An 11,369-nucleotide genomic window follows, 5' to 3' on the forward strand; every position below is an offset into this window, starting at 1 on the left:
GCCAACACCACCCAGCCAAACTGGACTCTCTGAATGTGGCTGACAATGGGGGCTGACTGATTGATAAAGGCACTGGGACTTGTTTCTACTGCATGTACATACTGGCTTTTTGCTACCCTAGTCTATTTGAATGCAAAGCTTCCTAAGCCTGGATGTGTGTGTGTGTGTGTGTGTGTGTGTGTGTGTGTGTGTGTAGGAAGGGCCTTGGACTTCCCACAGGGCAGGGTTCCCTGCCCTCTCTTAAGGAGGGAGGGGGACTGAGGTGGGAGAGTGGGGGAGTGGGAGAGGAATGGGAGGAGGGGAGGAAGTGTAAATTTTTGAATGGAAAACAAATAGAGAAAGTTCGCTAGCTTGTTGGGAAACTGTGTGGAGCCTGAGCTCACTGATAGAAGTCTGACTCCACATGAATTTCTCCAAGAAGCAGGAGCTGTGAACTCTGACATAATCCATGCTGTTAAACTCTGTGGCCCTGACATGCGCAGTGATGCTCCTTGTCAACGTCTGCAGTTCTCCTCAGACCTGGAGATGCCGCTAGAACGCTGGAGCCGGACAAAACCAGAGCGGAGAGCCAGTAAGATGCCAGGGTGGCAAGCCAGACCCGCGAGCGGCAGCACGCTCCCCAAAAGCCGCCGTTTCCTCCCAACGGGCACCGCAGGCCAGGCAGTAGAGGGCGGCCACTACTGCGGTCCCCGTGGCGGCAGAGAAGGAGGAGCCGGCTTTGGAAGCCGAACCGCCTGGCGCTGCAGGACGACGAGCTGGCCGCCAAGCGGCGTCTGGAACAGCTTAGCTAGTCTTCAGCGACGTCAAGGACAACGAAGTTGCGCTGCTGCTGCTGAGGCTGTGGAGCTCGCGGGGTCAACGACAAGGAAGCTCGGATGACTCCGAAGTGGAAGATGAAGCAAAAGATAATCTTTCTCCTCAGAAGAAGCCAGTTTGGGTGGATGAAGATGAGGAAATAGTTGACATGATGAACAATTGGTTTCGGAAAGATATAATGAAAAATGCCAGCGAAAGTAAACTCTCAAAAGAAAAGCTTCAAAAGAGACTTAAAGAGGCATTCCAGCATGCCACGGGAGTACCTGGTTGGGCACAAGCGGAGAAAATATGCAGATGATGAAAGTGAAGAGGATGAAGATGATTTGTTACAAAGGACTGGGCATTTCATATCCGCATCCACTTCTCTTCCTAGAGGAATTCTGAAGATGAAGAACTGCCGTCCTGCCAGTGCTGAACGGCCTCCCACTGCTCGGATCTCATCAATGCAGCTCCATCCTGGCGCACAGGTGGTGATGCACTCTGGGGTAGATAATGCTATCTCACTATTTCAGGGAGATGGCAAAACGAACCTGAAAATCCAGAGCATCTATTTGGGAAAGGTTCCAGTCTTTAAGGCTTGTTTCAGTGCTAATGGAGACGAGCTTTTAGGCACAAGTGTGCACAGCAAGGTTCTTTATGTCTGTGATACGCGAGCTGGAAAGTTAGTTCCTGTACATCAAGTGAGAGGTGTGAAAGAGAGAATAGTGAAGCGATTTGAAGTCTCTCCCGATGGATCCTTCCTGCTCAGAAGCGGCCTTGCTGGGTTTTCTCATTTGCTGTCAATGAAGACAAAGAATTAATCGGTAGCCTGAAGATCAATGGAAGAACTGCAGCATCCACATTCTCTTCTGATAGCAAGAGGATATAAACTCCTTCTGGGAATGGAGACGTTTATGTGTGGGATGTGAATTCGAGGAAGTGCGTTAACAGATTCCTTGACGAAGGCAGTTTATATGGAGTAAGCATTGCTGCATCAGAGAATGGGCTGTATGTGGCTTGTGGCTCTAAGAGTGGAGTGGAAAACATAGACAGTCAAGATTCTTGCCTCCAACAAACCAACCCAAAGCCAATAAAGGCCATAATGAACCTGGTCACGGGTGTCACTTCCTTGACCTTCAATCCCACTACAGAAATCTTCAAGAAAAATGAAAGAAGCTGTCAGATTGGTCCATCTTCCTTCCTGTACAGCATTTCCTAACTTTCCGGTTTTTAAAAGGAGTGCTCTTTCTCGTGTTCAAACCATGGATTTTTTCCCCCAGAGGTGGATCCTTTGCCTTGGGGAATGAGCGAGGCAAGGCCCTGCTGCATAGAATGCACCATTACTCAGATTTCTAAAGATGTTTTCCTGAAATCCAGTCGAGCCCACCTCAGTCCATCTTCCCAGAAATCTCCCAGTGTGTGATGATATATGGATAATGACTTCTGGGATCCATGCTTAAAATTAGCAGCAATGTCTTAATATATAAATTTTATTTGAAAGAAAAAAAAAGATCTGTGGCCCTTCCCTTCTTTCCTCAAGTCAGACATGCTCAGGTGACTTGTTTGGGCCAATGAAACAGACCCTTTCTGAGGTGAGGGCCACTGAGAGTTTGGGGGCCTTTGCTGGCTGCTTTACAAATAATCCCCCAGGGGCACTCCTCTGGCAGCCTGGGGTCCTCAGTGACAAAGACGCTGCAAAGAATCCCAAGATCATCCTAAGAATTTGTTATTGACTCTGACCCAGGCTCTTCTGACCTTGGTGGGCTGTGGAATTGTGACCTGATTGGCTTAGAGATAATGAACCCAGAAAGGATATCAGACCGCTTTCTCTAGTCTTGGACTGAAGAGAGCATTTCTACAGAAGAACAGAGAGTTTCTGCAGGAGATCAGAGGGTTTCTGCAGGAGAACAGAGAGTTCCTGCAGGAGAAGAGAGAGTTTCTGCAGGAGAACAGAGTTTCTGCAGGAGAATAGAGTTTCTGCAGGAGAACAGGGAGTTCCTGCAGGAGAACAGACAGCTCCTAAGGTCCCTTCCAAATGGACACTAGACTCTGGACATTTCATTTGTTCTGTTAAAGCTGCTTTAAAGTAGAGACAATGTAGAAAGGGGAAATCTTCTAGCTAAATTGGAATTCTAATCCAATATCAGAATTAGAGTATCAGAGCAGACATTCTAACACATCATATGGCTATGCAGTTCTCTGGAGAAACCACAGGACTTTAGAGACCGAGAAAACTCATTTCTCGATATCCCCCGTTTGTCCCTTGAGTGGAGTGTAACATGCAGGAATAGCTTTGAAACCAAAGGAGGGTGCGTTCTCAATGGCCAGTCTCTGCTCTCGCTCTTCTTTCAGCAGCTTCTTTAACTCACTCACTTCTTGGTTCATGCTGCAGAGCTGCTGCTGGACTTCAGACAATCTGGAGGGTGAAGGGCAGGCAAAGGGCATCACTGGATGTAGGACACAATCTCGAATACATCGTCACAGGGCTGGAAGCATTTCCCCAAACGGGAAAACCAAACTAACATAGAAGTCCAGCTACAGCACAATTAAAGCGGGAAATACCTATGGGGAGATGCGAGCCCATCGGAGCAGCTGTAACTCCAGCATTTGTGGTGCTGCATGTGTGCACTTGTGTTACAAGCACTGCTCACTTCTTGCACAACATCTGTTAGGTACTGTTGCACTCAATCTTTACATCACTCTGTGATGCTTGTCAGATACTAGGACTCACTAAGAGCATATGGCAAACTCTACTTCACCAAAATTACAACCCAATTTTGTTAAAATAACATACACTGGCCGTACACAACAATAGGTTTCATTATGATCTTTCCATACACGTAGATATGATTTTTTTATTTATCACATTCACCCATTACCCTCTCTTGTCTATCACCCAATTTCTTTGCACACAGTGTATGATGGAGGGTGAATCCTGCTCCTATACCTTGGCTGTGGCTCCCCTGTGGCCTCTGGATCTCTTTTTCTCTTTCCATTTATTTCCTGGGTCGCTCCTGGACTATCTACATTTGGTGGCCCCTAGAAAACACAACAGTGGAGCAGTTGTGGTGGAAGCTCTTCAGACACCATGTGTGTGCAAACTGAGAGCCTTCCACTGTGTAGGGAAGCCAAGTTTGACAACAGCAACAGCATGTCTGTTTCTCTTAAAACCAGAAACATCTGGGGAATGTGCAGTAATGATGGTGATTTTTTACACACAGATACTACAAAGAGGAACAGTTATCCTTTTCTATGGGAATAGAAATCAATTTTAAGAATGGCTCAAAACTTCTCAAACACAGATCTGAAATACATACTTACTAATCGATCTCTGTCTTTCTGGAGTGGAGACATGGCTGGCTGTTTTCAAGCTCGCAGTGGTGGTCAGGGGAAAGGCGCCTAGGGTTCCTTCTTCCTGCAAGGCTGCCACTCTTCTCCTCAAGCTCTCAATCTGTGTAGACAAGCCTCGATTCTCCCCTTGGAGGGCATCTGAGGACCATTGTAGGCTTTGCCTAGCTTCTTCCGACCCCTTCAGCTTCTCTTCTAGTTTTTCATATTCATTTTTCAGCTCCTTATTTTGCTGTAGCTGAGCCTCAAGGAAGTTGCTTTTTCTGACAGTTCTTTATGGCTATCACTTTGTTCAGGTCTTGCCTGTACTGGCATCCAGCTTGGCATTCTTGGAATTGAGATCATCCATATGATTTCTCGGCCCTCGAATTTCTTCCTTCAGTTTATTATTCTCAGCAGCAGCTTCTTGGATGAGTTGGTCTTTTTCTAAGATTATAGAGAGATGTCGATCTTCCAGCTGCTGGTAGTCACTTAGGATGCGGTCTCTGTCATCCTGGAGCGAGGACATGGACTGGACAAAGGAATCCAGCTGAGCCCTCTGCTTGAGGTTCTCCTTCTTGATGTTTTCCAGTGTTTACATGAGCTGACTGGTTTTCTCAACAGCCTTCTTGTTTTCTTCTTCTAAAGCGACATTCTCTTCTTCCTTCTGGGACAACGGATTTTCTAGTTTTTTGATCTCTTTATTGTATTGCTGGTGCAGTTAAGCAACAGCTGGCTGGATCGCCTCCTCCTTGCCAAAAAGCAGGCTTATAACCTTCTGTTCCTTCACATTGACTTCATCCTGCAACCAACTGGTCAGTTCACTGGAGGCCCTTAGGTCTGTCTTGAGAATTTATAATTCTGGATATCAGCTTCTTGCTGTTTTATAATTTCTTCCAAATTTTCCTGATTGTTTTTACATTTTTCCAACAATTCATTTAAGTCAGTTGACTGGTCTTTGAGACTCTTAAGTTCTGACTCCAACTTAGCTAATTCATTCATAGTACTGTGATATAGTTGCCGAATCTCTTCTAATTGGGACATAAGCTCTTTGTTTTCCCCCTGCAGTGTATCACAAACTTCCTGTTGATGTTGGAGCTCTGTCTGGTCCGTGGACTCCCAGATTTCCTTGCCATGTTCAAGTCTATGAGAAGGGGTTGGGGGAGAGAAGGAGAGAGAAAAAGGAGGAGAGAGCTAACTATATGACATATAGCTAATTGATCTATAATTCAATCAACATTCATTATTGAAGGTTTTAATAGAGATCTTAGTTCTCTGCATCCACGATCCCCCACACAGAAAGATAACATCCAGCTACATGGCAGAGATTTGAATCATGAAACTGCGATCAGTTTGAGACACTGAGAAGGAACTTAGCCCCTGTCCCACTGTTTCGTTCTGCCTTGCTCCAGACAAGTCAATGGTGGGCTTCTGTGCAGCTGCAAGCCTGGCAAAAGCAGCAGTGAGGAAACAAAAGGGGAGGAGTCCTGAGGGCTGGGCACTGTCAGTTCCTGAACTGGAAAGGCGATTTAAGAGTGTGAGGATGGTATTTCTAAATGGCATACAAGATAGAGCTGATGCCAACTGTGGTGGAGAGGACAAGGCCACTTAGGACAGCAAAGAAGTCCTTTCGGAGTAAGCTGGTGGAAATCTCAACAGTAGGCAGGTTGTCAAGAATCCAGATATAAAAATGAAGAGAAACTTAGGTCATCTCAATAGAGATATGGGGGGGACATATCAGTGGTTTTATATTAATAATTTTATGCTAATACAAATTATTATAACAAGTCACAAAATTTGACAAAAATGTCAGAAGGGAAAGAAGAAATACATTCTAAGGGAATTTAAACATAAATTGCTTCTGTAATTCTAATTAAAACAGCTTAAAGACTTTGCCTTCACAATTATCTCTGGAGGGAAAAAAGGCTTACGCTCATTTGGCATTTGGCGATACTGATCTTCAATTCTTCTGCACGGGTAGTCATTTGCTGCAGCTGATCCTTTAGAACCATGCAACTCTCCTCTTTGATCTCTTCTTCTTTAGTTTGAATGGCATCACCAAACTTCCGCTCCCATTTCTTGTCCTCCTCTATGACACTGTCATGGTCATCCTGGTGGGATGACATGCTGTCAGTAAAGGCTGCCAGCTGAGCCACAGTGCTGACCAGGCTCTCCTGCAGCTGTTTCATTGCTTTGTCTTTCTGGGACAGGGGTGACGTGGATCTCTGCAAGCGTGTCTTCCATGCGGACCTTTTCTCCATGCAAAGCGTCCAGTTTCTCTTGCATGTTCTTTTTCTCGTGCAGGTGTTTTTCTTCCGCTTGCTCCAGTCTTTGCACCAGATCTTCATCTTTCTGTTTTATCTGGCTTTTGACGGCTTCTTTGTTTGACTGAAGTTCCTTTTTCAGACGGAGGCTGTCCACTAGCACTCTCGCGACTTCGCTTTGCGGGTCATCTAGCAGTACCTTGAAGCTAGATAGTTCCCCTTGGGCCTTTTCACGATGTTCAACTGCTTGCACCAGATTTCCTTTGGTCACGTCCAGATCCTTTTGGGATTCAGTCTGAACAAACTCTAAGGCCTTAACCGTCTTCTCCAGAGTGCTGATCCTCTCCTGGTACCTAATGCAGTCCCTCTGCAGCTGCTTCACCTCGAGCTGTTTTTCTTTCAGCAGCTCCTGGAGCTCCTTTGCATGGCTTTTATTGCCAGGTCCTTTCTGGGCACCTTGTATCTTCTCTAAATACTCCTTCCATATTCTGACTCCACCTTGGTTTTCTCCTTAATCAACTGCCGCTTTTCTTCTTCTAAGTCACTCATGCACTTTTTAAGGTTCTGCACCTCAGATTCTAGTCGCTCGTTTTTTATTTGGGCATCTGTAACATCCTTGTAATATTTCCCAATGCTTCCATTAAATTCTGCCAGCTGATTCATTAACCTTTCTTCTAAATAATCTTTTTCTTCTTCTGCCATCTCAGCTTGGTAACTCGGGGAAAGTTCTTCTTGAATTTGCTGGTTTAACATGTTTATTTTGGTGACTTCTTCCTCAGGTAGTTTTAGTTCGCCATCCTTTGCAGATATTTGACTCAGGAAGGCATTTTTCTCATTTTCTAGTGTCTGGGTAAGCTCCCTGTCACTCTGTTTCTCCATCTCTAACTCAGCAACTCTTCCCTTGAGTTGGCAAAGCTGCTGGAGGTGGTCATTGATGTCATCGTGGGAGCCCAAAGTCTCACTAGTGCCAGGCTTGGCGCTGTTTGCTGAAAGAAGACAGTCCGAATCTTCAAGTTTAACGCTCACACTCTGAGTATCTTGCTCTTGCGATTTGCCTGCCAGAGCTTGTGTTTCTTCTTCAGTGATGACATCTGTTGATGGAATTTCTCAGTGGCCTCTAGGCTAGCTTGTTTCAGTGCACCCTCCTCTCCTTGGAGCTCCAGATCTTCTCTCAGAAGGTTTTTCTCTGCCATTAAAGCCTCAAACTCCTTAGAAAGGGCTTTATACTCTAATTGTACCCTTTCTAGTTCTTCCTTCAGGCTGGAATTCACAGAAAGAAGAGCATCCATGCTTTCCTTGGCTCCTCCTAGAGGCTGAGCCTCTGCTCTAAGCCGGTGGTTTTCTTCCTCCAGCTAAGGATCTTCTGTTGTTTAGAGGTAGCAAATTTTCTCATCTTTTCTTTCCTCTCTTCTATTTCCTGTTGCGCATCCTGGAGCTGCTTTTCCATCTCCCCTTTGTCTGTCTTTGTGCTTCATAACTTCCCGTGCATTCTTGCTTCTCTTGCCTCACACTAGTCAGCATGTGCTGGAGCCTCTCGACTTCATAGCTCGCGTTCTCGTAGGACTGCAGACGAACTTCGTACTCCTTCTGAAGCTCCTTGTGCTTCTCTTGCCACTCGGTGCTCTCTGCAATGTTAGAGCATCTCAGAGATCTGAGTTCCTTCATCCGTTTTTTCCTTTTCTTCCATAAGCCCCTCCAGAGCTAGTTTCAGGCTTTCACAAGAGCCACAGGGGCTCTGGTTTTCAAGTAAAGACTTGTCCATTTCTGCAGTGAGTTTGTCTCTTTCTCCCTGAAGAAGGGCTAACTTTCCTTGGAATGCATCTCTCTCTTTATTTTAAACAGAAACACGGCTTTCCACATCTGCGAGAGACTTGGTCAGGTGTGCCACAGCATGTCTAGCCAAAGACAACTCCTCTTGCAGATTCTTGTTTTCTTTCAGTGCCTCCTTTCGGGAGATGAGAGCAGCCTGCAGTTTCCTCTGTATCTGCTGCTTTGTTTTAGCTTCTTCCTCGCCCTCATCTGACTTCTGCTTCAGCTCACAAAGTTCCACCTGGAACTGCTTTAGCCTGTCCTCATGCTCCTAAGCCTGCATTTCCAGCTGTGTGTGCAGGGCCCTGATCAAATAAATGCTTCTGCTCCGTCATCTCTGCCTGAACTCTCACTAAGCTGTCCAGACAGGTAGCTGACCTCTTCTTCCTTCTGCTGCATGCGCTTTTGCAGTCCATCTAGTTTAGGCTGTAATGTTTTCAGATGTTCCAGGCCAGCAAGTTTGAGTTGGCTGCTTTCCAATTCCTGCTGCCTTGGCTTCATGGGAGGCTGCCTTCAACTTCTGGATTTCTAAACCCTGTTTATGTATCTGCTCTAGTAACAGAAATTCTTCATCTGATTTTTGGATCAGCTCACTTGTTGTAGAACTAAATTTCAATTCCAGCTCTTCTTTCTCAGCCTCCATTTCTTTCAGCTGGGCCTTCATCTGGGCAAGAGAAACGGTATAACATCCTCATGTTATACTTATGATTTATACATTTAATGCTTTATAAATTTTACCTCAAGAGAAAAAAGAATTGCTCAACTAGTGTGCCTCAACTACTAACAACTACTAACAAATCTGGGCCATAATACAGATTCTGAATTATTCGGGAATACATAAAACATTAAGATGATCTGGTTGACAGAGACAGACTAAAGGATAGTTACTAAAGCAAATACATACAATACAGTATTACGATACAATCTAGATTATAAAAAAGTTCCTGCCTATATGAAGAGCTGGAAAAGGTCTCAGTAAACACTTTCTTATGTACTGTCCAAGGACCTTGTCTTAACAGCTCTGTCAGTGTAGGAGGGCATCACCTCACAACAGTGGTGGGCGAATACACTCACTGCAGTTGTGTGCCAGCCTGGTCCACTGAGATCCAGACTCCCTTTGTTCTGACACTTATACTCACTAAGAGCCTTGGGGTGATTATAATCTAGTTTTCCACAGAGACAGATGGAGAAGGAGAAAGGAATATACCGGCTATCCAGCCATTTGGCAAACAAACTTGTTTACTGTTAATGTATTTACTGGAAATATTATGGTTTCTCTAATAGACTTGTAAGTTTGTTTAGACTGACTTGTGTACCCTAAACCTGAACAAACCTTCGTAAAAAACAAAGCTGATCCCACACTGGGAAAACGAGTGTGAAACAGGAGTAATGGTTCACCCAAGATACAGATCTAAGGCACTGGAGTCGGACCGCTCCTGAGATGTGTGTTAGCATCACCCCCCTCGCTACTCCTGTGGGGAAGCTGCTTTCATGCCTTTCAGGATTCCAGTCAAGTAGACTGGATATGACCAGAGGATGAGGGCACTGGGAGGCCTAAGGCAGATAAGAGTAGCCCAGATCAGCAGCGTGGGTCCATACAGTACAGCAAGACAAAGAAAGAATTATGGCCTTATCCGATTACTTCAACCCAGAAGAAAGCTGACCAAGGAAAACCAAGCAGAGACCGTGCACGAAGCACAAGAACCACTCAAGACAAACAAGAGGGGGCAGTGATGAGAAAGAAATTCTCCAGAAGAAAAGAGGAAAATGCAGAAAGACTCTAGCCTACAGCCGTGAAGGAAAAGAGCGATTAAGACAGAAAATGAAAGCCCCTGGAGGGACCGTGCCTGCTTTACCGTATTGAGCGTTTGCCAAAAAGAATGAATAGATGGCACCGTTCCTCTGGCCGCTTAAAGGTTTTCATGCCTGCTGCCCAACAACCTAAAGTAGAAACCAGCCCTCCCTGGCAGGGAGGGGGACAGCAGACAGTACCTGGTTTCTCTGTTCAGCCAGAGTCAGCTTCTGCTGCAGCAAGTCTACAGCCTGAGCACGGCCCAACAAGGCTTCTTCCTGATCCTCAAGTTTCTTTTGCGTTACTCTCAATTTCTGGAAAGAAACATTTGGACATAATTACAGATAAATAAGCACAATTATTTGCCCACCTTCCAAAGTGCCATGTGCACCTGTAAGGCTACGCTTTAGAGTGTGGAAGAAAAGGGCTAAGTAGGACACTGCACGCCATGGCCCATCCAGCAGCAAGAGAATATCCAAAATGTCTTCTCCAGAGCATGACAACAACCAAACCCAAATGCAAGCAAGGTCTTGAATCATGGAGCCTAATATACATAAGATAAAATGACACATACTCACGTTCAAAATTACATAGTTCCTGTCCTGTCCCTAAGTAGCAGAGGTAGCATGCATATCTTATCTACAAAAGAGAGCAATCTTTATAGGCAAAACCATTTCTCTTCTGTTTTCAATCACAGGGCAGGCACTTGAAAAATACCTATTGAATCAATCAATCAATCAATCAATCAATCAATATATACAATTCATAGTCTAGTTTTCAAAGTAGTACACTCTGAAATTCCACTTAGCAGTACATTCTGAAAGACCGCTTAGAACTTGGAACATGTTTGCACTCCAGAACAAAGAAATGAGCGGCTGGAAAGATTGGCACAATTGGCAAAGTACTTGTGAGGACTTGTGTTCAATCTCCAGAATCCACATAAAAAAAAAAAAAAGCCAGGCCAGGTGAATCCCATACTGAAGTGGTAGAAACAGGATTCCGGAGGCTTCTCGGCCAGCCAGCCAGCCAGCCAGCCTAGCCTCAGTGGTAACCTAGGCCAATGAGAGGCCCCGCCTCCGAGGGGGAAAGTATCAACGCCAATGGGTCCAGAGGAAGGAATGACATCCAAAGTTGTCCTCTGGTAACCACACACATGTGTGCATGTGTGCATGCATACCTGTGTACATAAACATGCACTTGCACATACATGAACACACATGTACAAACACAGATCAAAGTGTCACCAAAGTGCCCTTCCTTACAGGGTTCTACATTCTAAGTACACGCAATGAAGTCATTTTTCAATGCACCTTAAAAAAATACTGATTTAATAAAAGAATGTGCCTTCCAAATCACTTTTTACCTCTTTTTTTTTTTTTTTT

General features: G+C 45.1%; 2 pseudogenes; one reads left to right on the forward strand and one right to left on the reverse strand.

Moving 5' to 3' along the window:
- Positions 1 to 525: 525 nt before the first annotated feature.
- LOC101997786 lies at positions 526 to 2,258 on the forward strand (annotated as a pseudogene).
- A 772-nt stretch (positions 2,259 to 3,030) lies between these two features.
- Positions 3,031 to 11,369, reverse strand: part of LOC101988769 — a 10,460-nt pseudogene continuing 2,121 nt past the window's right edge.

This window comes from Microtus ochrogaster, unplaced genomic scaffold, assembly GCF_000317375.1.
Source record: "Microtus ochrogaster isolate Prairie Vole_2 unplaced genomic scaffold, MicOch1.0 UNK3, whole genome shotgun sequence".
NCBI lineage: Eukaryota > Metazoa > Chordata > Mammalia > Rodentia > Cricetidae > Microtus > Microtus ochrogaster.